Consider the following 26,549-nt stretch of genomic DNA (forward strand, 5'->3'; position numbering starts at 1 on the left):
TGTGTTGGCTTCACTATGTGACGTCACAGGAAAATGGACGGGTGTTTATAACGATGGTTAAAATCAGGCACTTTGAAGCTTTTTTTTAGGGATATTGCGTGATGGGTAAAATTTTGAAAAAAACTTCGAAAAATATAGTAAGCCACTGGGAACTGATTTTTAATGGTTTTAACCATTCTGAAATTGTGATAATGTTCCCCTTTAATAACTGTTTAATAAATACAGTTTTGCTAAATTGACTTAGTTGTGATTTCCCTCTCTGCATGAAAGTTTAAAATGAGCATACATTAATGCAGTATGAAGAAGAATGTTTTAATGTAGACACAGAATCATCATACTGCTGTGATTACCGTATTTTTCGGACTATAAGTCGCAGTTTTTTTTCATAGTTTGGCCGGGCTCCAGTGCGATTTATATATGTTTTTTTTCTTCTTTATTATGCATTTTCGGCAGGTGCGACTTATACTCCGATGCGACTTATACTCCGAAAAATACGGTATATGCATCAAGTGTTCATTCAAGGCTAAGGCAAAATATCGAGATATATATCATGTATCGTGACACGGCCTAAAAATATCGAGATATTAATAAAAGGCCATATCGCCCAGCCCTACATCAAGTACGAGATAAATAATTTCCAAGTTAGCTGCATTCTGTGACGAGACCGCATGAGACGCGAGTGGAGACAGAAGAGAAAGAGCTTTTGAGAGATAACATGTTGATTTATGTGGGGCCTGAAAGTGTCTGCTCAGTGCTGACCTTCTTGAAGCTTTTTTATGTATTTATTTATTTCTGCCAGGTACAGCAGGTGAGAGTGAGAGGGGGCTGCATTTAATCTGACAGAGGTGATAAGGAAACAAGAAAGGACTAAAAAGCTATTACACACATGGAACTGAAGAGGGGATATGAAGTGAGTGTGATTAGGGGGGGTGCACGAGAGAGTGTCAGCCTGTGCGTGATAGAGATGCATGACCACAAAACTCCACTCCCGGGCACTCCAGCAACAAATTAGGCCAATGGCTCAGTAACCACTGGATGCACACAAACCCGCTAACAAGGGTCCCAATAAGCCATTAAACAATGCCTCTGACGCTGACCTAGATTTCAGCACACAGACCCTGGGACACTATTTTAATTAACAACACGCTCTATTAAAAGCGCTTGTGATTCTTTAGTTATTGATTGCGTGTGTCTATGGGGGCACATGTGTGTGTGTGTGTGTTGGCGCAGACTGAATTCAATAACAATTATTCTTTATGGTACAGACTAAATGCCCTGCAGTGTTTTTGTTATACTTGCTTTTGTCCAGCAGAGGGCAGCACTGCTGCTTTGCTGTAATACCAGTGCTCTGGTTTGTCATTTCACAATTCAGCAGATAATACACCTTATTCAAGCTGAGGATGTAAGGATGTGGTCAATTAGACAGTGGGACTGTTTTTGAAACAGTGAAAAAAAGTCATAATAATCCCATTGATTTGAGGAGGTGGCAATATCGACTATAAAAAGCACACAAAGTGTTTTATATTTTGCAAAAGTTCACTTTTTCTCGACTTGACAGGGTGGAGCTGGTCAGAGCCACAAGGGGATATGCAACACTTGGGAATTAAACCAGCACAAATTCACAATGGGAAATGCTGACAATGAAAAAAAACGCTTTGTCACATCCTGTACACAGACACACACACACACGCACACGCACTCACGCACACACACACACACACACAATTACTCACAGATTTAGGAGCTTCTGTGTCTAATATGTTAAGGTTTCTGAAAAAAAAAAGGGTGTAACATGCCATTGAAGGGTTTTACAAAATCAATGTAAGTACCATATATTTCGCATATACATACATACGTATATACATATATATACACACACATATATATATACATATATATATATATAAATATATATATATATATATATATATATATAAATATATATATATATATATATATATATATATATATATATATATATATATGTACATATTCACATACACATACTGTATATATATATATATTACACCCTTTTTTTCAGAAACCTTAACACACACATATATATGTATGTGTATGTGTGTATATAAAGTATATGTGTATGTGTAATATGTATATGTAGTATATGTATATATGTATATATGTGTATTTATATGTATATATGTATGTATTTATATGTTTTATATATGTTTTATATATATATATATATATATATATATATATATATATTCACCATATATAACATATTTCGCACATACATACATACATACATATACACGTATACATACATATACACATATATATACATATACACATATATATGTATACACATATACACATACATACATACATATACAGATGTATAAATATATATACACATAAATATAAACATATAAATATATATACACACATATACATACAGTATATACACATGTATATATATACACATATCACTATATATAACATATATTTCGTATATTCATACATACATATTATATATATAAATTCACCATATATACCATAAATTTCGCATATTCATACATACATACATATATATACATATACAGTATATACATATACATACATAAATACATATACACATATATATGTATATACATATACACATATACATATACAGTACATATACATACTGTACATATACATATACACATACATATATATACATACATACTAGAGATGCGCGGTTTGCGGACACAACCGCGGAGTCCGCGGATCGGGCGGATGAAATTTAAAAAAATAAGATTTTATCTGCTCGCGGGTCGGGTCGGGCGGATTAATTAGATTTTTTTTTTTTTTTTTTTTTTTGCGGGTGGCAGTTAAACCAATTGGGAAATATATATACTTAGTTAAATGTTGTTACCCACATACGAAAAACGAGCAGGCACCTGCAGCATATGCCACAACAGAAGAAAAAAAAAAAAAGAGATGGACACTTTTACGGAGCGGAGAAGGGACGCCTCGCCGGGGTCCGGGACCCCCGAGAGGGCCCCACCGGGAGCCGTAGCTGAGGCGATCCGCGAGAAGGGCCCGACGCACGTCCAGGGTCACTACCGCGCCCACCGCACCGACACCCCGCCTCGTCCGCTTTCGCCGCGGCCGGCGTCACGCGCAGCAGGTAAGCAGCTTACCTGCCCGCCACCCCCGTGGCCGGGGGCTCGTAACATGGGTCACTCCGCGCGCTCCGCCCGCGCAGCTTACCTGCTTGCTCGCAAAATGATTATTAGCATTCAGACAGGTTAAAATGTTGCTAAAACCATCACTTTTCTATCAGTCACAGTGACTTTTCAAAACAAAAATATTACAGCAAAAATCATATGGGTTGATTGACATGTTTATTCTGTAAGCTAACTTCAATAGTTTGAAATTATTTTGACAGTTAATGCCAGTTATCCTGTCAACCTTTCACAAGACTTCAATTTGTTAATTGAAAGTATAAATAGTATAAACACTTTTAACAGTATGTCGTGCTGTGAAATACAGCCGACAGGATGGCGCACCAAACACAAAGCAAGGCCATGCTGCAGGAGAACAAAGGACTTCTTTCATTTAAGGTTTGTGATAAACCATCAAACTCATTCGTTAAAAGGACTCTATAGTAATATAAAGCGAATTTTTCTGGACATTATCATGCAAGAAAAGTTTATTTTTGGGATCGCAATCACCGCGTAATGATTTTTAAAGGTTGCATTACATTATTAACTGTCCCATGTGATCAGCCAGTGCGATTGGAAGTCCATGCTCAATTATTGCCTCCGTAAATAAAACTTCGGCATTTATCACATCCAAAGAATCTGTTTGGGCGACGAAAAACGTTGAAAGTTTTCCACTTGTATCGCTAGCAACGGCATTAGACTTGTGTTTTTTTGTCCCAACGTGGTCTTTTACATCGCTAATTCCTCCGTGTCCGATCGAAAAATCTTGTCTGCACAAGGTGCAATTCGCGTAGTTTTCACCCTTTTTTTTTTTTTTTTATTAATATTAGATATATAACAACGGGCGGATGGCGGGCGGATGCAGTTCTGATCAAACGTTACATCGGGTGGATGGCGGATGGTTGACGACTTTCTGCCGCGGTTGCGGATGAAATAAATTGCCTATCCGCGCATCTCTAATACATACACATATATACATACTTATACAGATACATAAATATATATACACATACAGTATTTACACATGTATACATACAGTATATACACATGTATACATACAGAATATACACATGTATACATACAGTATATACACATGTATATATATATATATATATATATATATATATATATATATATATATATATATACACACATACATACAGTATATACACATGCATACATATATATATATATATATATATATACACATATATATTAACACATACACATATACTGTATATACACACACACACACATATAGTAATAATAAAGTACCGCGGTACTAATGAAAAATAGCTAACTAAAAAAACTAAATAAATAAAATAAATAAAAAACAGCTAACAGAAAGTTAGCACTCCCGAATGTAAACAAATGGGTGAATCTATACAAATATTGACTGTAAGTACTAGAGCTAATATTTTTTATTATCACAACATCTTGTCTTTTTTATTGTTTATAAATTCAGGAAATACTTCCTCTACACAGGATAGCTTTAAATATGACCAATGTATGACCAATGTAATTACTTGGTATTGGATCGGTACCCACATTTGTACTATGACCCAAAACTAATGTTAAGTACCCAAACAATTACAATACATTTTAACATAAGTGTAGAAAGAACATGTTTAAACAGAAAGTAAGCAGCTATTAACAGATTATTAATCCATCCATCTATTTTCAACCACTTGTCATAATTTTGACACGGTATTACAATGGGAAACGACCCAACATGTTCCTACATACGTCAGCAGCCAAATTGGCAATAAGAAACGTGTTCAATGGACCATCAGATTTTTTTTGTGGTGCCCTTCATTTTTAAGTATCAGAATACATTTTGGTAAAAATATTGGTTTTGGGACAACCTACTATGATTTGATTTGACAGTTGGAGTATATGAACTTTGCACTGAGTTGCGATCTACATATTCACACAGTCAGTGTGCACCATCACGTTGGGCTTTACTGGCGTGCAGAAGCAGCTTGTGTCTCCATGTGTTCGTACATTAACACTCATGAAAAGTGACTGGAGGAGAGGGAAGATGTTAGAACATACTGTAAATATTGCTGTATCAACAACATTCATCATCAACACCCAGGCCAAAAAAGGACCGGTTTATGCATAAGCAGCTCCAAGGTCGTAAAATCAAGTCATGGGCCCTCAGAATTGTCATGAACGTCCGCTGGGTTTAGTGTTGGGTTTTTAAAAGGCTATTAGACATATAGTTACTCTACCAAAAAAGTAATTCAATTAGAAACGGAATTACTCCTTCATAAATGTACTTTAATTAGAGACTCAAACAACAGAGAACTGGGAACCATCGTTCATTCATTCCACATTTACACATAAGCCACATTTGTTGACATTATAATTAGAGATGTCCGATAATATCGGGCTGCCGATAATATCGGCCGATAAATGCTTTAGAATGTAATATCGGATATTATCGGTATCGGTTTCAAAAAGTAAAATGTATGACTTTTTAAAACACCGCTGTACGGAGTGGTACATGGACATAGAGAGAAGTACAGAGCGGCAATAAACCTTAAAGGCATTGCCTTTGTGTGCCGGCCCAATCACATAATACCTACGGCTTATCACACACACAAGTGAATGCCTTTCATACTTGGTCAACAGCCATACAAGTCACACTGAGAGTGGCCGTATAAACAACTTTAACACTGTTACAAATATGCGCCACACTGTGAACCCACACCAAACAAGAATGACAAACACATTTCGGGAGAACATCCGCACCATAAAACAACATAAACACAACAGAACAAATACCCAGAACCCCTTGCAGCACTAACTCTTCCGGGATGCTACAATATACACATATATATTTTTTTAACATGCCTCAAAACAGCAGCTTGGGATTTGGGACATGCTCTCCCTGAGAGAGCATGAGGAGGTTAAGGTGGGCGGGCGGGGTTTTGGTATGGGGTAGCAGGGGGTGTATATTGTAGCGTCCCGGAAGAGTTAGTGCTGCAAGGGGTTCTGGCTATTTGTTCTGTTGTGTTTATGCTGTGTTACGGTGCGGATGTTCTCCCGAAATGTGTTTGTCATTCTTGTTTGGTGTGGGTTCACGGTGTGGCGCATTTTTGTAACAGTGTTAAAGTTGTGTATACGGCCACCCTCAGTGTGACCTGTATGGCTGTTGACCAAGTATGTTGCATTCACTTGTGTGTGTGTTAAGAGTCGTAGATATTATGTGATTGGGCCGGCACGCAAGGGCAGTGCTTTTAAGGTTTATTGGCGCTCTGTACTTCTTCCTACGGCCGTGTACCACTCCGTACCAAACCGATACCGATAATTTCCGATATTACATTTTAAAGCATTTATCGTCTCTACTCTATGTCAATTATATCTATGTTTTGCGATTGTTTGCAATGAAAAAAACCCAAGAAATGACTTAAATACATGTATGATATTACAAATGTTAACAGCCTTTTTAATGGGCCTTCTATTTAAAGCGCATTCAATTGGAAAACAGTGGAAGAGTTTAACCATTGTGAATGTGCCAAGAGACAAAACCAGCGTTCTAAATGGCCTCGTCTGTTCAACATTCTCCAATCGCTCCAATAGTTACAGTCCTCGTGCGCAACAGAAGCCTTGCTTCTGTTCTAAATGGAGAGTGTGTCAAAATAGGAATGACTTGGGGAGTTTCCTCCAGTTTCACAAGGCCTGCATCAAAGCCACTGCTGGGTGTGGCCCCCTCTCCATGTCAGCCTGGGAGAGAACGGGTTCATTAGGGGGTGGCTTTTGGGATGTTTAGACGGTAATTGAACAGCAGTGTTTTGATTGTTGGTGTTGAACACACAATGGGATACTCCGTGTTAAGTCAGTGAGTGGAACACATTTGTGGAGGTTAGGGTAACTCTCTTAAAAACACACACCGCGGGGCGATACAATTATTGATGATGTGCCAGACGGAATCTTTATGTATTTTTTCTCCCTTAATGGTTCAATGTGAACGCCATTCCTGAAAATTAGTGACGTCAGTACAAACCAGGTATAGGTAGCCATGTTACCTATTAGGGCTGTACGGTATACCGGTATTAGTATAGTACCGCAATACTAATGAATCGTATTCGGTGCTATACCACCTCTGAAAAGTACTGGTCCCGCACCCCCCCAACCCCACCCCCGTCACGTTGTGTCATTGCTGGTTTAAGAGCAGAGGAGCATGTTCGGCAGCGCACAATCACGGAGTACTTACAAGCAGACACAGTGTATAGACAGAAAAGGGTGAACGGACACATTTTGGCTTAAAAACTAACGATAAAGGTGAAGTTATGACACTGAAACGCCCTCAGGAAGAGGTGCTTTAAAGGGGAACATTATCACCAGACCTATGTAAGCGTCAATATATACCTTGATGTTGCAGAAAAAAGACTATATATTTTTTAACCGATTTCCGAACTCTAAATGGGTGAATTTTGGCGATTTAAACGCCTTTCTATTATTCGCCCTCGGAGCGATGACGTCACAACGTGACGTCACATCGGGAAGCAATCCGCCAGTCAAATCAGCTCTGTTATTTTCCGTTTTTTCGACTGTTTTCCGTACCTTGGAGACATCATGCCTCGTCGGTGTGTTGTCGGAGGGTGTAACAACACGAACAGGGACGTATTCAAGTTGCACCAGTGGCCCAAAGATGCGAAAGTGGCAAGAAATTGGACGTTTGTTCCGCACACTTTACCGACGAAAGCTATGCTTCGACAGAGATGGCAAGAATGTGTGGATATCCTGCGACACTCAAAGCAGATGCATTTCCAACGATAAAGTCAAAGAAATCTGCCGCCAGACCCCCAGGAAAAGAGAGCGGATGAGAGTATGTCTACAGAATATATTAATTGATGAAAATTGGGCTGTCTGCACCCTCAAAGTGCATGTTGTTGCCAAATGTATTTCATATGCTGTAAACCTAGTTCATAGTTGTTAGTTTCCTTTAATGCCAAACAAACACATACCAATCGTTGGTTAGAAGGCGATCGCCGAATTCGTCCTCGCTTTCTCCCGTGTCGCTGAATGTCGTGTCATTTTCGTCGGTTTCGCTTGCATACGGTTCAAACCGATATGGCTCAATAGCTTCAGTTTCTTCTTCAATTTAGTTTTCGCTACCTGCCTCCACACTACAACCATCCGTTTCAATACATGCATAATCTGTTGAATCGCTTAAGCCGCTGAAATCCGAGTCTGAATCCGAGCTAATGTCGCTATACCTTGCTGTTCTATCCGCCAGGTTTGTTTGTATTGGCATCACTATGTGACGTCACAGGAAAATGGACGGGTGTATATAACGATGGTTAAAATCAGGCACTTTGAAGCTTTTTTTTAAGGATATTGCGTGATGGGTAAAATTTTGAAAAAAACTTTGAAAAATAAAATAAGCCACTTGGAACTGATTTTTAATGGTTTTAACCCTTCTGAAATTGTAATAATGTTCCCCTTTAAGACAAGGCTAGCTAGCTAGCGGCTAAAGTCCAGCCAGTGTTTTAGCTACTTCTAAATCATTAATCTTTGTCTCCATGGCGACAAATAAAGTAAGTTTCTTACAAGTATCATCCCTGCAGGACTAGGAATAGCTAAACAGTAACTCACCGGCGTCCAAATGTACACAAATGCCATTGGTGGATCTACACCTGACTACTGTAATGATACCAAGTACAGGAGCGTATTTAGTCGATACTACTATAATTAAGTCGATATTTTTTGGCATCACAAAAACTTATTTTTATTATTTTTTTTTTTTCATATTATTTTTACCGTATTTTTCGGACTATAAGTCGCAGTTTTTTTCATAGTTTGGCCGGGCTCCAGTGCGATTTATATATGTTTTTTTCCTTCTTTATTATGCATTTTCGGCAGGTGCGACTTATACTCCGGTGCGACTTATACTCCGAAAAATACGGTATAAACTCAGGGAATATGTCCCTGGACACATGAGGACTTTGAATATGACCAATGTATGATACTGTAACTACTTGGTATCGGATCGATACCCAAATTTGTGGTATCATCCAAAACTAATGTAAAGTATCCAAACAACAGAAGAATAAGTGATTATTACATTTTAACAGAAGTGTAGATAGAACATGTTAAAAGAGAAAGTAAGCCGATATTAACAGTAATGAACTCATTTTCTACCACTTGTCCTTAATAATTTTGACAAAATAATAGAATGGAAAATGACACAATATGTTACTGCATACATCAGCAGCTAAATTAAGAGCCTTTGTTTGCTTGCTTACTAATAAAAGATAAGTTGTCTAGTACGTTCACTATTTTATTTAAGGAAAAACTTGCAATAAGAAACATATGTTTAATGTACCAAAGAATTTCCAATACATATTATCGAGACCACAAAAACGTTTTAAATATGGATTCAAATCAACATATGACCACTTTAATGGATCAATGCAGATGTCCTTCATACAAAAACAGTGAGGTCAATACAAAACATGGCCATGGTCTCTATACAAAGGGAACAACTCAATTTTAGGACTGCTAGTGAAAGACATTCCGGGCTGCTTTGGTTGCAATTTGGACAACGTGTGTGTTTTATTGTATCCACCTTAAAGTAATACTGCTGTAACCATGGCAACACTGGAGAGGATGGGTAACCTTGAGACTTGTCTTGTCAAAGTTTCACACTAAAGCATGACTGAAATGTTCTCATCTAAAAAAAACTAAAAAATGTGAAACACAACCCAAATAGGTTAAGAAATAATTTTTACTGTTTACAATTAAAATGATTGCTTTAATAACATCTGCATTTTTAAAATATGCTCATGCAGGATTCCCCCCCATCATAAAAAAAAAAACGACATTTGCACAGCACTGAGCCATAGCAGCATACATTTCATCTCGTTTAATTAACGTTCGTAGCCCTCCCTGCATGTTCCTCCCCGGAGACAATTCATCTTTCTACCCCGCTGCTGTGTGACCTTGTTGATAGTACGACCTTCCGCTTTGCAGTTATACGAACAAGGGGGGAAACTGAGGAGTCACTTGAAGGTGGAATTTGTGGCATAGCGAGAAAGCAGATGGTGGCAGTGCAATATGACGTGATTATAGTTCAATGTTACAACCAACATTAAATACCACTTCTATTGTTAAAATCGGGCAATATTCGCTGGTGGAAAGCAAGCTGTGGAACTGCGACAACCACTGCAGGTTTTTAACAACACTGCAATGCAGCATTACTTCTGGGTTAGGATTTGACCTTCTGTCCTGCTGTTGCGGCTCTCATTTGCGATTCATACGTTATCACGTTTTATAAACTACAGTGGAACTCGTTGATGTCCGCCTAGTCTGTGTCGACCATCAAGCCCACGTTCTACTCATTGCTAAGAAAAAAAAATGTGCCCGCCTAAGCCGATGTCGACACACGTTACAGTAGACCGCTTTTGGCGCACCAAAAAAATAATTTCCATGAAAAATTGGGCCATTCTTTTTTTTTCTTTATGATATATATATATATATATATATATATATATATATATATATATATATATTTATTTTTTTAAAACAATTAAAAAAAATATATATATATATATATATAAAAAAAATCTGACTATTTATGCAGACATGCATCATGGTAGTTCACTCCATTATGGCTCAGCAATAAAATGACGGTCTAGTTTTAGACAGTAATACAAATTATTATTTTTTATATATATATATATATATATATATATATATATATATATATATATATATATATATATATATATATATATATATATATATGTATATGTATATGTAGTAGAGGCCAAAAGTTTGGACACACCTTCTCATTCAATGCGTTTTCTTTATTTTCATTACTATTTACATTAGAGATGTCCGATAAGGGCTTTTTTGCCGATATCCGATATTGTCCAACTCTTACTTACCGATTCCGATATCAACCGATACCTGGTGATCATGTTTAGTTTGGCTATGTTCTGTTTGGTTTGTGCACTCTGTCAGTTTATGTTTTTTCACTCCCTGTTTTGTTTCCATGACTACCAATCAGTTCACCTGTCCTCACGACTCACGCACCTGATTCATTTGAACTCACGCACCTGTTTTCAATCACCACATGACTATTTAAGCCTGTCATTTTCTGTTGGTCGGCCTGGCGACATCACATTCATGCTCTGCACTCTTGACACGCTGCTTACTCTGTCCAGGTCATAGTTCATGCTGCTCTTTTCTTGCCACGGAAGTTTTTTGTTTATTCAAGCCACTGTTTTGTACCTCCGCTGTGAGCGCCTTTTGTTTGTTCCTTTTTTTAGTCTATTATTAAATCATTGTGTTTTACTTCACGCCATGTCCGGTGCAATTATTTTGCACCATGGGAAAACAAACCACGCCAAAGTCCAAGTCGTGACAATACCGATATATACAGTCGTTGAATTAACACATTATTATGCCTAATTTTGTTGTGATGCCCCGCTGGATGCATTAAACAATGTACCGAGGTTTTCCAAAATAAATCAACTCAAGTTATGGAAAAAAATGCCAACATGGCACTGCCATATTTATTATTGAAGTCACAAAGTGCATTATTTTTTTTAACATGCCTCAAAACAGCAGCTTGGAATTTGGGACATGCTCTCCCTGAGATAATCCTGATACCCACTACAACTATGGGAACTACTATACTTTGACTTTCACAAAGTGCATTATTTTTTATTTTGTTTAAACTTGCCTCAAAACAACAGCTACAAAAACAATGAAGGCACACACCTTCAGTCCAGAGTATACTAGAGTAATAAAGTAAACAATAACAGTCCTCATTTCGTGCAAGACTGCCTGGCATACTGTATAACAGGAAATTATAAACCGGGCTCAATCCGAACAGCTGATATGGGCATCTACATCAACTATATGATTTGCCTGAGAAGCTGGACAGGACAAAAAAATAAAAAAATTAAAAAAATGAAATAAAAACTTTTTGAAACCGATACCGATAATTTCCGATATTACATTTTAAAGCATTTATCGGCCGATAATATCGGACTGCCGATATTATCGGACATCTCTACTATTTACATTGTAGATTGTCACTGATAACATCAAAACTATGAATGAACACATGTGGAGTTATGTACTTAACAAAAAAAAAGGTGAAATAACTGAAAGCATGTTTTATACGTTAAGTCAGGAAAAACACAGAGGCTAATTAATCCCTACAAGCCTGTTTCGCAGGTTTCCCTGCTCTTCAGGGAAAACATGTTTTATATTGTAGTTTCTTTAAAATAGCCACCCTTTGCTCTGATTATTGTTTCGCACATTCTTGGCATTCTCTCGATGAACTTCAAGCACAGTTCATTTACTGTTAATAGCTAGTAACTCTGTTGTGAAATGGTTCATTCTAGTCTGTTCAAATCTAAAAACACTTATTTTTGTGTTGGATACTTAACATTATGTTGGGTGTCACTACAGATTTGGGTATCGATCCAATACAAAGTAGTCGCATGTGAAATATTAGTCATGCCAATGCTGATACTGATACTTCAGATGTTTAAGATCATTGAATGATTACATTTTTGATCTCAATTATAATCCGACAGAAATACAGCATGGTGATGTTGTACATTATATAAAACATATTTAAATTATTTTCTTATAAATTATCAATAACTTTAATTTTATTACATACAAAATGTATTTTAGTAAATAGTACAAAATAATTAAACAAAAGCAAAAACTACTATTGGCTCTCATTCCCTGAATTTGTAAACAATAACAAAAACTACCAAAACAATTCTGTCATGATAAAAATATTGATATAATCACTGTTGTGTCGACCATTGCCTGATATTACACTTAGCATAATTACTGTCGATACTTGTATCGATCCGCCCACTGAAAAGAGATAGCTTAGTGGTGTTCTCGGCTTTTTTGTATCATTCTCAAGTGGTAGGCCACGTAAACAGACTCTTGACCTGAACCCAATAGAACACCTTTGGGATGAATTAGAACGGAGACTGAGAGCCAGGCCTTCTCGACCAACATCAGTGTGTGACCTCACCAATGCGCTTTTGGAAGAATGGTGCAAAATTCCTATAAACACACTCCGCAACCTTGTGGACAGCCTTCCCAGAAGAGTTGAAGCTGTAATAGCTGCAAAAGGTGGACCGACATCATATTGAACCCTATGGGTTAGGAATGGGATGGCACTTCAAGTTCATATGTGAGTCAAGGCAGGTGGCCGAATACTTTTGGCAATAGTGTATGTCCAGGGTATTTTTAAGGTGGTTTGAAAATATTAGCATTACAGACTTACTCTGAATGATGCAGACGTTTGACTAGTTGATTTATAATCTACGGCATGCCAAAGTTACCAGTCGATCTCCTGATTAATGATAACTTGGTGATTTCCGTCTGCTCATTCGGTTTCTATCTGTGTTTACCATCTGCAGAGTTGCAAAGGCATCAGCAAGATGGGCAGATGACTATTGGAGCTGGCAAAAACTGTGGCACCAGGTAACATTGCCACGGCCCAGAGCGGGTATCCATTACTGCCACCTGAGCCTTCCTTATGAGATTGTGTGTGTCTCCAATATGAAAGACCTTTTATTTTGTTTGAGTGATAGGACAATATGTTCAGACGATGTCGGGTCTCTCTTTGTTAGGGCAGTTATGTTGGAGTTTTTAACGCAGACGTTACAGAGCTTCTTCAATCGCTTTGTTCTTTCACTCACATAATAGTAGACCGTTCAGCCTTTTCCACAACGCTTCTAGTCAGAGGCCAGAGAAAGGATTCCAACAGAGGTACACAGAAGTAGGGCATGACATATTATGTTCCCATATCTCTGTATGTGCCATAAACTGTGTACACAGGATGGCCCAAAATAAAATTGCATCCAGAAAAGTAGGCCACAAAGCTTACACCTGAGAAGTATTTAGTATAAATAATTCTTTACAGCAGGGGTCTCAAACTCAATCTACCTGGGGGCTGCTGGAGGTAGGGTCTCAGTGATGCTCGCTTCAGAATCACGTTTCAACTAAGTGACTAAATTGCCACATTCCTCTTCAGGCCAACCAACTTTTGACTGCGTCTCCACCCCGTCAGCCATGTTGTAGTTTATAGCACTTTTATATGGAATCTACTGAGAGATACAGTAGGGAAATGATTCATATGTGGATCTCGCGTGAGAGGAAAGGGGTGGGTTAATCATTTTGCAATGCAGTCTGCTGAAAATGATGGAAAGCCCCACTTTAAATAGCAACTGACGCTGTGGTCAAAATTGGAATTGCCCTAAAAGACATTCTAAGACAGGGGTCCCCAAACTATGGCCCGCCAGCCTCCAAAATCCGGCCCGTGGGAAGTCCCAAAATTATTATTATTATTATTTTTTTAAATCTGTCCTTTCTAATCCATTTTCTACCGCTTGTTACTCTTGGTGTCTCCTAGCCGCTCAGGCAAATCACATTGTCTAAAAATGCATTTTCCCATCGATAACATGACATCATCAGCGGCAAGTGTGCGCTATATATATATTAGGGTTGCAACAACTAATCGATTAAAATCGATTATAAAAATAGTTGGCGATTAATTTAGTCATCGATTTGTTGGATCTATGCTATGCGCATGCACAGAGGCAATTTTTTAATTTTTCTTTATTTTTTTATAAACCTTTATTTATAAACTGCAACATGTACAAACAGCTGAGAAACAATAATCAAAACAAGAATGGTGCCAGTATGCTGTTTTTTTTTTCAATAAAATACTGGAAAGGATAGAAATGTAGTTTGTCTCTTGTATCCGATTATTAATCGATTAATCGAAGTAATAATAGACAGATTAATCGATTATCAAATGAATCGTTAGTTGCAGCCCTAATGTATGTATGTATATATATATATATATATATATATATATATATATATATATAATATAGGTTTCTGTGGTTTATCCGTTATACAGTGCTCAATACCGGGGTAGAACGGTATAATAAGTTAGGTCAAGAAAAAACACAGTGGCTATTTCATCCCTACAAGCCTGTTTTGCAGGTTTCTCTGCTCTTCAGGGGATTTTAAACCCGCTGAGCCACTCCACCTTTTATAAGAGTTAAAAAGGTATGAGTAAGCCTTGAAGGAAGAATTAATATGGACAGGGTTGTACTAAAAAAAAATCCCCTAAGGAGCAGAGAAATCTGCGAAACAGGCTTGTAGGGATGATATCAAAGGCTCCTAATTTAGCTGCTGACGTATGCAGTAAAATATTGTGACTTTTATATTCTATTATTTAGTCAAAATTATGAAGGACGAGTGGTAGAAAATGAATTATTAATCTACTTGACCGATACTTTTCAGAGGCGGTATAGTACCGAATATGATTCATTAATATCACGGTACTATACTAATACCGGTATACCGTACAACCATAAAATACGCGATAATTTGGTGAAAAACAATGCAACTGACTCTGGTGGGGGAAAAAACGGTCCATGGCTTGGTCCATGGTCCATTGAACTTTGAGTGCACTGCGCTACAAAATCGTTGTTTTCAACATGGTCTTGACTAATGTTCTCAGCAAATATGAATTTTCTCGGAATCCCAGTTCTTTGTGAGGGTATTTTCTTGCTTTTAAAATGCTTATTTTAACAGCTGGACTGCTAGTTGAACCCCGCACTTTAAGTCTGCTCCAGAGAGCTCGTTCGAGGCTTGAGTTCGGGGCTTCTCGTCTAAAGTAACGTGAAACAACAATGACATAGTGGTATCCTGGTATCCCTTCCCAAAGAAACACGACTCATCCCGGATCTTCGAACTATGGGGGACTCTGGGTATGCAACGATTCCAGTGTAAACAAAAGTGACATCGTCGCTGTTAGCTGGCGTCGGTGTCAATGTTTCAGGCCAGAAACCACGGACAGGAACTGAAGCACGGTGCAGATGTGCCTGCGGCATCCTGGCCTCCATCTCTACTTCAAGTCCTACATCCCCCACCCTCTCATTTTCTATACTGCACCCCCACACCCAACATGGTTGTTTCCTTTTGGTGCACTGCGTGCAACCATTAATGGTGAAATATTCTGCTCTTGGTGGCCAGAAGGAGAGGTTAGTGGTTGCAGCAAAAATCTCTTAAAGCTGAGTGTGTGTGTGTAATTATACCTTAAGTATTGCAAGTCTGCTTTTGATTTATGTAGCTCATAGAAGACAGAGGACAGGGATAGTCAACTAAATTATTCCGGGGCCACATTTCCAAAAAGATACGGAACGAAGGGCTGTACTTCTTAAATATTCCTGAGAACCAGCGTCCTTTACATTGGATTTTTGATTTTTGGTCGATTTATTTTCATATTAGCGTTACAATTTCCGTGGAAAAGATAGCCTTGTGTACACTGTAAAAAAATAAAATAATAAATCTTAAAATTTTAAAGGTAAAAAACTGGCAGCTCAGTTGCCACGATTGTACAGTGGAGTGTTATGTTAATCGAGTCAAAAATAGTATCACTGTTATTTTTAGGGTAAAATTCTGGCAACTGAAAGGCCAGTTTTTCACTGTAAAATATGGTTGTTTTTACAGTACACTAGTGTAAATTTAATAGCAGGCTTTGTACACCTTTTCCATGGCCAAATTCAAGCAGTTTTTAAGGACTTTCAACATCAATTTTCCATTTATTTTCAGTACCCTTCAAAAGGCAAAAAACAATCAATCCATAGCCTTGTTGTTTGAGGTCATCAAATACTGTCTGTAGGAACACTACGGAAAATCGGCTAAAACTTAAGCCTAACATTGAACCAGCAGTTATCATGAAGCAGTGTTTCTGTACACTATTCGATGTCATTGTTGTTTGCAAACATTGTTTACTTGTTTGTTTGTGTCATCATCATTGCTTACAAGAAATAACATTAATTATTATTGTTTACTTGTTTGTTTGTTTCATAATTCATGCATACGTCATGTTCATTAAAATGACAACCTCCCGGCACGATGGACCGATGCACCACTGTCCTCTTAGGGGGGACACAGAGCTGTATATACGGCTCTGGCATGACAACAACCTAATGTAAGGGCTCGTGCAAAGCCAACAGATCAAGCGTGTAGCTTTCATTTTTCAGGAAACATATATATATATATTTTTTTTCCATTTTATAATTAGCCTAATGAGTCGGACTGCCGAGAAATATGATGAACATTTCCAAGCACTTCACCCAAAATTCAAGCATTTTTCTAACCTTGAAAACACAACATTAAAATCCAAGCATTTTCAAGGTTTTTAAACACTTGCATACCTGCCAACTTTTGAAATCAGAAAAACCTAGTAGCCAGGGTCCAGGGGCCGCAGGCCCCGGTAGGTCCAGGACAAAGTCCTGGTGGGGGGTTCAGGGGCCCGACGCAAAATGATTATTAGCATTCAGACAGGTTAAAATGTTGCTAAAACCATCACTTTTCTATAAGTCACAGTGACTTTTCAAAACAAGAATATTACAGCAAAAATCATATGGGTTGATTGACATGTTTATTCTGTAAACTAACTTCAATAGTTTGAAATTATTTTGACAGTTAATGCCAGTTATCCTGTCAACCTTTCACAAGACTTAAATTTGTTAATTGAAAGTATAAACAGTATAAACACTTTTTACAGTAAACAAATGGTAAAACAGTACTAAACAATTCCATAAAAAAAAAAAATTGGTGTCATTATTAACTTTCTGTCCAAGCTTGTATAATCTACTGCCTTGTTCAATTGTAAAAAATATTCTGTGCCTAAAATTCACATTTCTATCACAATTATCATACTGTAAACATGGTAAGCTAACTTCATTAAAATTAATAGTCCTGTCAATAGCATGGAATTACAATTCAAATGTAGTTTTTTTGTAAGCCTTTCAAAAGAATTCAAAATATGAAAAATTACGGTAATGAAAATTAATTTAAGCCATCAGACACTTGAAAAGTGGCACATCACATCTCTAATGTAATCATTTTAACTTTTCAACAGAAATAGCACTGCAAAAATATTAAGGACATACTTCTGTATTTTGGTAGTTATGCTGTCAACATTTAACAAGATTTCTTCAACTTAGACTTGAAAGCATAAATAGTATAAACACTTTTAACAGTATAACAGTACTAAACAATTCCAATAGATAACATTGGTGTCATTACCTTTTTGTGGCTAAAATCCAAATTTATTCTAGTCCATGCTCAATTATTGCCTCCGTAAATAAAACTTCGGCATTTATCACATCCATAGAATCTGTTTGAGCGACGAAAAACGTTAAAAGTTTTCCACTTGTATCGCTAGCAACGGCATTAGACTTGTGTTTTTTTGTCCCAATGTGGTCTTTTACATCGCTAATTCCTCCGTGTCCGATCGAAAAATCTTGTCTGCACAAGGTGCAATTCGCGTAGTTTTCACCCTTTTTGGAACGGATAATTATTCCCGGATAGGCTTTTGAATATTCTTCACGGAATGACTGCAGTTTTCTTTTCGGTTTAAGACTCGTTTGCGATTTTTCTCCGGCTGATTCCATGATCGTTCGCTCGTTTGGAAACAATGGCAACTGGTGCCTCGTGCTTGGCAGCGGTGCTATAAATAGCCTCGCGCATGGCATTCAGAATGGCTCGATAGGAAGTTACGGGAAGCAGTGTCGATTGTCATTGTTGTTACGCGATTTCGTGAATAAAACTTAAAAAAAAATTTTTTTTTTTAATTAATGAAAAACCGTATTTTTTATCACTGCAACCGTAACCCAGAATAGGTTGATGAAAACCGTAGTAATTACGGGAAAACCGGAGTAGTTGGCAGGTATGCACTTGTACGGACCCTGATAATGGCACCACTGTTATTTTTACTGACCTACCAGTGTGTTACTGTAGAATCTACAGTCAATGTTTTTACTGTGTATACAAAATGAATGTTTTGCTGTTTTTAAGGACCTACTGCAAAATAGGTAGTTAAAGATCATATACTGTCTGACAGCACATTAGTGTTTTTAGGAATCTGTTGCAAAAATTCTAATCTCTCCCAAGTAGTTTTTAAACGGGACTCGTGGGCCGGTCTTGTGTCATTCCAGAGCCGCCAGTTGAATAGCCCTGACATATGATATAAAATAATTAAGTCTTCTTTAGAAAACCAACAAAACCAGAAGCCAATGATTTCCCTTCAAAAGACAGACACATTGGAGGAATTTAAATACCATACTTTCCAGTAGAGATGTCCGATATTATCGGCCAATAAATGCTTTAAAATGTAATATCGGAAATTATCGGTATTGGAGACTCCCGAATTTCAGTGCCCCTCCCGAAAATCTCCCGGGGCAACCATTCTCCCGATTTCCACCCGGACAACATAATTGGGGGCATGCCATAAAGGCACTGCCTTTAGCGTCCTCTACAACCTGTCGACGCGTCCGCTTTTTCACCATACAAACAGCGTGCCGGCCCAGACACATAATAAATGCGACTTTTACACACACATAAGTGAATGCAAGCCATACTTGATCAACAGCCATACAGGTCACACGGAGGGTGGCAGTATAAACAACTTTAACACTGTTACAAATATGTGACACACTGTGAACTCACACCAAACAAGAATGACAAACACATTTCGGGATAACATCCGCACCGTAACACAACATAAACACAACAGAACAAATACCCAGAACCCCTTGCAGCACTAACTCTTCCGGGACGCTACAATATACACCCCCGCTACCACCAAACCCCCCCGGCCCCCACCTTAACCCCGCCGCGCCCCCCCTTCTCCCGAATTCGGAAGTCTCAAGGTTGGCAAGTATGCTCTAGTATACTCTGGACTGAAGCTGTGTGCCTTCATTGTTTTTGTAGCTGTTGTTTTGAGGCATGTTTAAAAAAAAAAAATGCGCTTTGTGACTTCAATAATAAATATGTCAGTGCCAAGTTGGCACTTTTTTCCATAGCTGGAGTTGAAGTTGTTCTCTTATTTTGGAAAACCTTGTTTTTGATTGATTGATTGAAACTTGTATTAGTATATTGCACAGTACAGTACATATTCCGTACAATTGACCACTAAATGGTAACACCCGAATAAGTTTTTCAACTTGTTTAAGTCGGGTTCCACATTAATCAATTCATGGTAAAGTTACATTAATGCATCCAGCGGGGCAACACAACAAAATTAGGTATAATAATGTGTTAATTCCACGACTGTATATATCGGTATCGGTTGATATCGGAATCGGTAATTAAGAATTAGACATTATCGGAATATCGGATATCGGCAAAAAAGCCATAATCGGACATCTCTACTTTCCAGGCTATAGAGCGCTTCTTTTTTTAAGCCGCACCCACCAAATTTTAGAATAAATAAATATGATTACATAGTTTAGCTGCAACGAACTATAAGCCACATATGAAAGATATTTGTAAATGTTTATTTAAATACCCTAATTGTGCCTGTCAAACGGCAGTAAAACGGCTAATCAAACAAAACAGAAGTCATCCTCATGGATCCACAAGCTGCGGAAGTTAGCTTTCCGATCAGCTAAACAGACTCAATAACTCCACGGTAACGTTTTGGTGACAAAACTGAAACAATACAAAAAGAATGCAATCATAAGTTAGTAATACTAACACAGACACTTGTAAACATGTTAGCATATTAGCTACTGCAAACGACCCTAGCTTGATTACATTATAATAGAACGTACAAATATGCATGAAAACACTCCTACAGACATCACACACGAGACGGTTTAGTTAGTTAGAATTGTTTTTGTGATATTGCAAAACTTGCAAATGTTGCTTGGAGTGATGAATAAAGAACCATTTCGAGCAGGAACGCTATGGACGAACACTTCCGGTTCAAGGAACAAAACGGGAAATACTTGTCCAAAAGATAGCTCCATAGCACAAACAATAACACACTTTTTCAGTGTCTGTCGGTGTTCTATGAAAACTAGGGATGTCCGATAATGGCTTTTTGTCGATATCCGATAGTCCGATATTGTCCAACTCTTTAATTACCGATACCGATATCAACCGATATATACAGTCGTGTAATTAACACATTATTATGCCTAATTTGGACAACCAGGTATGGAGAAGATAAGGTACTTAAAAAAAAAAATTATAAAATAAAATAAGATAAATAAATTAAAAACATTTTCTTGAATAAAAAAGAAAGTAAAACAATATAAAAACAGTTACATAGAAACTAGTAATTAATGAAAATTAGTAAAATTAACTGTTAAAGGTTAGTACTATTAGTGGACCAGCAGCACACACAATCATGTGTGCTTACGGACTGTATCCCTTGCAGACTGTATTGATATATATTGATATATAATGTAGGAACCAGAATATTAATAACAGAAAGAAACAACCCTTTTGTGTAGGGGGGGGGGGAGTTTTTTGGGTTGGTGCACTAATTGTAAGTGTATCTTGTGTATTTTATGTTGATTTAATAAAAAAAAACAAAAAAAAACGATACCGATAATTTAAAAAAACGATACCGATAATTTCCGATATTACATTTTAACGCATTTATCGGCTTGTCTTATGAAAACTATTTGTTGAATACAAATTATTATTGCCATTAGCAAAAAAAAGTTCCATAAATTAGCCACACCGTTTTATAAGCCGCAGGGTATCAAGCGTGGGGAAAAGAGTAGCAAATTATAGTCCGGAAAATACAGTAAATGTATTTTTTGCTGTCACCAAAGCCAAGCTACGCTTTTGTTTGCAGAAAAAAGTGATTGTGTTCAAGCCCCAACAGGATAGTCGCCAGCAGAAACCGGAGCTGTGATCCCAGGAGTAGGAGGAGTTGCCAGCCATTGATTTAGCTGTGCGAATATAGCCCCAGTCTAAATCAAAACAAATGAATAGGAAACCATCAGGAGGCATGAAATAGCGCACAGCTACGTCAGGTTCAAGGGAAGATGTCAGACGAAATGGTTTGACCTTCTTGGACTGTGTGGCGCACTATACAGATGATAGGAGTATCAACAATGAAGAATACTGGAAAAAAAACACGCACACAGATCAATACGGCCTTTGATTCCCAGCTCTCACAGGAACACACACTGGGAGTTATCAGAACCCCACATCGTTGGGATCACAATGTGTGCGCAAGGACAAACGGGAAGAAGAGGGTTTACTAACACGTCAGAGAAGCACTTCAATCATGCGGTTACCCGAACTGGGTCCTTATCGAAACCGCAGTGAGATACAAATCAGAGAAGGAAAGGAACATGGTTCCACATTGCCATTTCCCATGCGAAACACTCAGGAGGATCTTTAACACACAGCAAATCCATGCATGCATTAACAAACTGGAGCAGAAGATTGTCCGTCAAGGACCAATAACCAGTGTGTAAGCAAAGTGATTGTTATGTATGCAGTTCAGCTCAACAAACAAAGCAGGATACGGACCGTCCTTTACCTCATTTGCCAGCATCTTTCTTAAATTAAAGGGGAACATTATCACAATTTCAGAAGGGTTAAAACCATTAAAAAGTTTTTTTCAAAATTTTACCCATCACGCAATATCCCTAAAAAAAGCTTAAAAGTGCCTGATTTTAACCATAGTTATATACACCCGCCCATTTTCCTGTGACGTCACATAGTGATGCCAACTCAAACAAACATGGCGCATAGAACAGCAAGCTATAGCGACATTAGCTCGGATTCAGACTCGGATTTCAGCGGCTTAAGCGATTCAACAGATTACGTATGTATTGAAACGGATGGTTGTAGTGTGGAGGCAGGTAGCGAAAACGAAATTGAAGAAGAAACTGAAGCTATTGAGCCATATCGGATTGAACCGTATGCAAGCGAAACCGACGAAAACGACACGACAGCCAGCGACACGGGAGAAAGCGAGGACGAATTCGGCGATCGCCTTCTAACCAACGATTGGTATGTGTTTGTTTGGCATTAAAGGAAACTAACAACTATGAACTAGGTTTACAGCATATGAAATACATTTGGCAACAACATGCACTTTGAGAGTGCAGACAGCCCAATTTTCATCAATTAATATATTCTGTAGACATACCCTCATGTCAGCAGGCCAGGGAAACTAGGGTCGATATTCTTCTCTTGATCATCTTCGGTGGCATAAGGGACGGTGTGAGCCAAGACATCCAGGGGGTTTAGCTCGCTCGTCTGCGGGAACAAACTGCCGCCATTGCTTGCCGTGCTACCGAGGTCCTTTGTCCCTGAATTGCTCACACACTCCGGCAGATTCAATGGGGGTCTCCGAGAGCGAATATTATAAAGGCGTTTAATTCGCCAAAATTCACCCATTTAGAGTTCGGAAATCAGTTAAAAAAATATATGGTCTTTTTTTCTGCAACATCAAGGTATATATTGATGCTTACATAGGTCTGGTGATAATGTTCCCCTTTAACATGATTGGGATTTTTTATTTTTTATTTTCTATTCATCAGCACCTTCATTTTCTATTAATCATCACCTTTCTTAAAATAACATCAACATGATAAGATTGTTACAGAAGGGAAGGGATTCATATGGCCCTACTAAAGACAGCACGGGATCCATCGTCTAGCAGTGGTTTGGCTTCAAGCGGAAAGATGGTGAACAGACAACCGTAATATGTCCCCTCCAAGGTTTCTCATTGTCCCATTGGGTTGAGTTGTTGTGGCTTGTGCAGCCCTTTGAGACACTCGTAATTTAGGGCTATATAAGTAAACATTGATTGATTGATGGATTGATATCCCGTGAGAGGAAGTTTTGGGGGGGTTGGTCATTTTGCAATGCAGTCTGATGAAAATGATGGTGAGCGCCACTTTACATAGAAACTGATGCAGTGGTCCAAGTTGAAATTAACGCGAAACACATTTTAAGACATTCAGCACTCTACGGCCATTTGGTGGCTAAAGTGGATAGTGCAACTCCACCAATTTGTCACGGTTCCTGTGTCAGGGAAACCTTGATGAATGAGGCCATATAAAAACCCTTACTACGGTAGATGTCTCAATGTATATATAGCCCCATTTGAGCTAGTCTCTTTACAAGCACACATACTATTCGGAATGTACTGAAATAGTAAAAAAAATATGAACATGTTTAGTTTAGTTTAATTAGAAGAAAATAAATTCATTTTCAGGCTTTCATGCATTACAGATCACAAATAATGGTATTAGCATTTTATTGTTTTAATTTTACAAATTAATGTTATGATACATTTTGAGGTAGTATTTTAATTGCAACTGAAAGGTATGTAGTGTAACAAGATGCCAGTATTGTAAATAGGGATGCAACGATTATAGATTTTGAGTGTACAATTACAGTCTGAGTAATATCACCATTATTATGCATTAATTTCTCAACCAAAAAATGTATACATTTACATATTCCTTAGATATTTTGATGTGTTATTTACTATAGTCAGAATTAACAGTAATCAAATAGCATAATAACACAAAAAAAAAAAACTTTACCACAAATGATATTTAATACTAAATTATTGAATGGATATTTGTATTAATAATATAAAACTAAGATTAACATTATTGAAGTCCCAGGGGAAATTATTACTCATGTGGGTAGTGATAAACTCAAATGCTCAGTCATTCACACACAAGGATGGGGCGAGGGTCACCACTTTGCGATCAAATGCGTGAGCAAATTGTCGAACAGTTTAAGAACATTTGTCAACGAGCTATTGCATCCGTAATACCATCAAAAGGTTCAGAGAATCTGGAGAAATCACTGCATGTAAGCGGCAAGGCTGAAGACCAATATTGAATGCCCGTGACCTTCGATCCCTCAGGCGGTACTGCTTCAACAACCGACATCAGTCTATAAAGGATATCACCACATGGGCTCACAAACACTTCAGGAAACCACTGTCAGCAACTATAGTTCGTCGCGACATCTGCAAGTTAAAACTGTACTATGCGAAGCGAAAGCCATTTATCAACAACACCCAGAAACGCCGCCGTCTTTGCTAGGCCCGAGCTCATCTAAGATGAACTGATGCAAAGTGGAAAAGAGTTCCGTGGTCTGACGAATCCACATTTACAATTGTTTTTGGAAACTGTGGACGTCTTGTCCTCCGGACCAAAGAGGAAAAGAACCATCTGGATTGTTATAGGCACAAAGTTCAAAAGCCAGCATCTGTGATGGTATGGGGGTGTATTAGTGTCCAAGGCATGGTTAACTTACACATCTGTGAAGGCACCATTAATGTGAAAGGTACATACAGATTTTGGAGCATCATATGTTGCCATCTAAGCCAATGTTTTTCAACCACTGTGCCGCGGCACACTAGTGTGCCGTGAGCTACAGTCTGGTGTGCCGTGGGAGATTATCTAGTTTAACCTATTTGGGTTAAAAATATTTTTTGCAAACCAGTAATTATAGTCTGCAAATTATGTGTTGTTGTTGAGTGGCGGTGCTGTCTAGAGCTCGGCAGAGTAACCGTGTAATACTCTTCCATATCAGGAGGTGACAGCAGGTAGCTAATTGCTTTGTAGATGTCGGGAACAGCGGGAGGCAGCGTGCAGGTAAAAAGGTGTCTAATGCTTAAACCAAAAATAAACAAAAGGTGAGTGCCCCTAAGAAAAGGCATTGAAGCTTAGGGAAGGCTATGCAGAACAAAACTAAAACTGAACTGGCTACAAAGTAAACAAAAACAGAATGCTGGACGACAGTAAAGACTTACTGTGGAGCAAAGACGACATCCACAAAGTACATCCGTACATGAGATGACAATCAACAATGTCCCCACAAAGAAGGATAAAAACAACTGAAATATTTTTGATTGCTAAAACAAAGTAGATGGGGGAAATATTGCTCAAAGGAAGACATGAAACTGCTACAGGAAAATAAAATAAAAAAGCCACCAAAATAGGAGCGCAAGACAAGAACTAAAACACTGCACACAGGAAGACAGCAAAAAAACTCAAAATAAATCACGACGTGATGTGACAGGTCGTGACAGTACACCTACTTTGAGACAAGAGCTACATTGATGCATGGTTGGTTATGGTTTAAAGTCATATCCAACAATGGCGACAACGACTTTTTGCTGTCAACTGAGTTTCGTTTTTTAATGATTTCTGCTGGTGGTGTGCCTCCGGATTTTTTCAACGCAAAAAATGTGCCTTGGCTCAAAAAAGGTTGAAAAACACTGATCTAAGCAACGTTATCATGGACGCCCCTGCTTATTTCAGCAAGACAATGCCAAGCCACATTCTACACGTGTTACTAGACTGGCCTGCCTGTAGTCCAGTTGAAAATGTGTGGGGCATTATGAAGCCTAAAATACTACAACGGAGACTGTTGAACAACTTAAGCTGTACATCAAGCAAGAATGGGAAAGAATGTTACCTGAAAAGCTTCAAAAACTGGTCTCCTCAGTTCCCAAACGTTTACTAAGTGTTGTTAAAAGGAAAGGCCATGTAACACAGTGGTAAA

At 38.0% G+C, this 26,549-nt stretch overlaps 1 protein-coding gene across 2 annotated transcripts in view; it reads right to left on the minus strand.

Moving 5' to 3' along the window:
• Positions 1–26,549, minus strand: part of adarb1b (adenosine deaminase RNA specific B1b) — a 330,371-nt gene that overhangs the window by 139,643 nt on the left and 164,179 nt on the right. The window contains exon 3 of one of the 2 annotated variants that reach the window (XM_061926524.1): positions 1,734–1,770. The exons of the other annotated variant lie outside the window; for it this stretch is intronic. The gene's annotated coding sequence lies outside the window, so the exon portion shown is untranslated. The remainder of the gene's footprint in view (positions 1–1,733; positions 1,771–26,549) is intronic. 2 annotated transcript variants of the gene reach the window in all.

This window comes from Nerophis lumbriciformis, linkage group LG31 (genome assembly GCF_033978685.3).
Source record: "Nerophis lumbriciformis linkage group LG31, RoL_Nlum_v2.1, whole genome shotgun sequence".
Lineage (NCBI taxonomy): Eukaryota > Metazoa > Chordata > Actinopteri > Syngnathiformes > Syngnathidae > Nerophis > Nerophis lumbriciformis.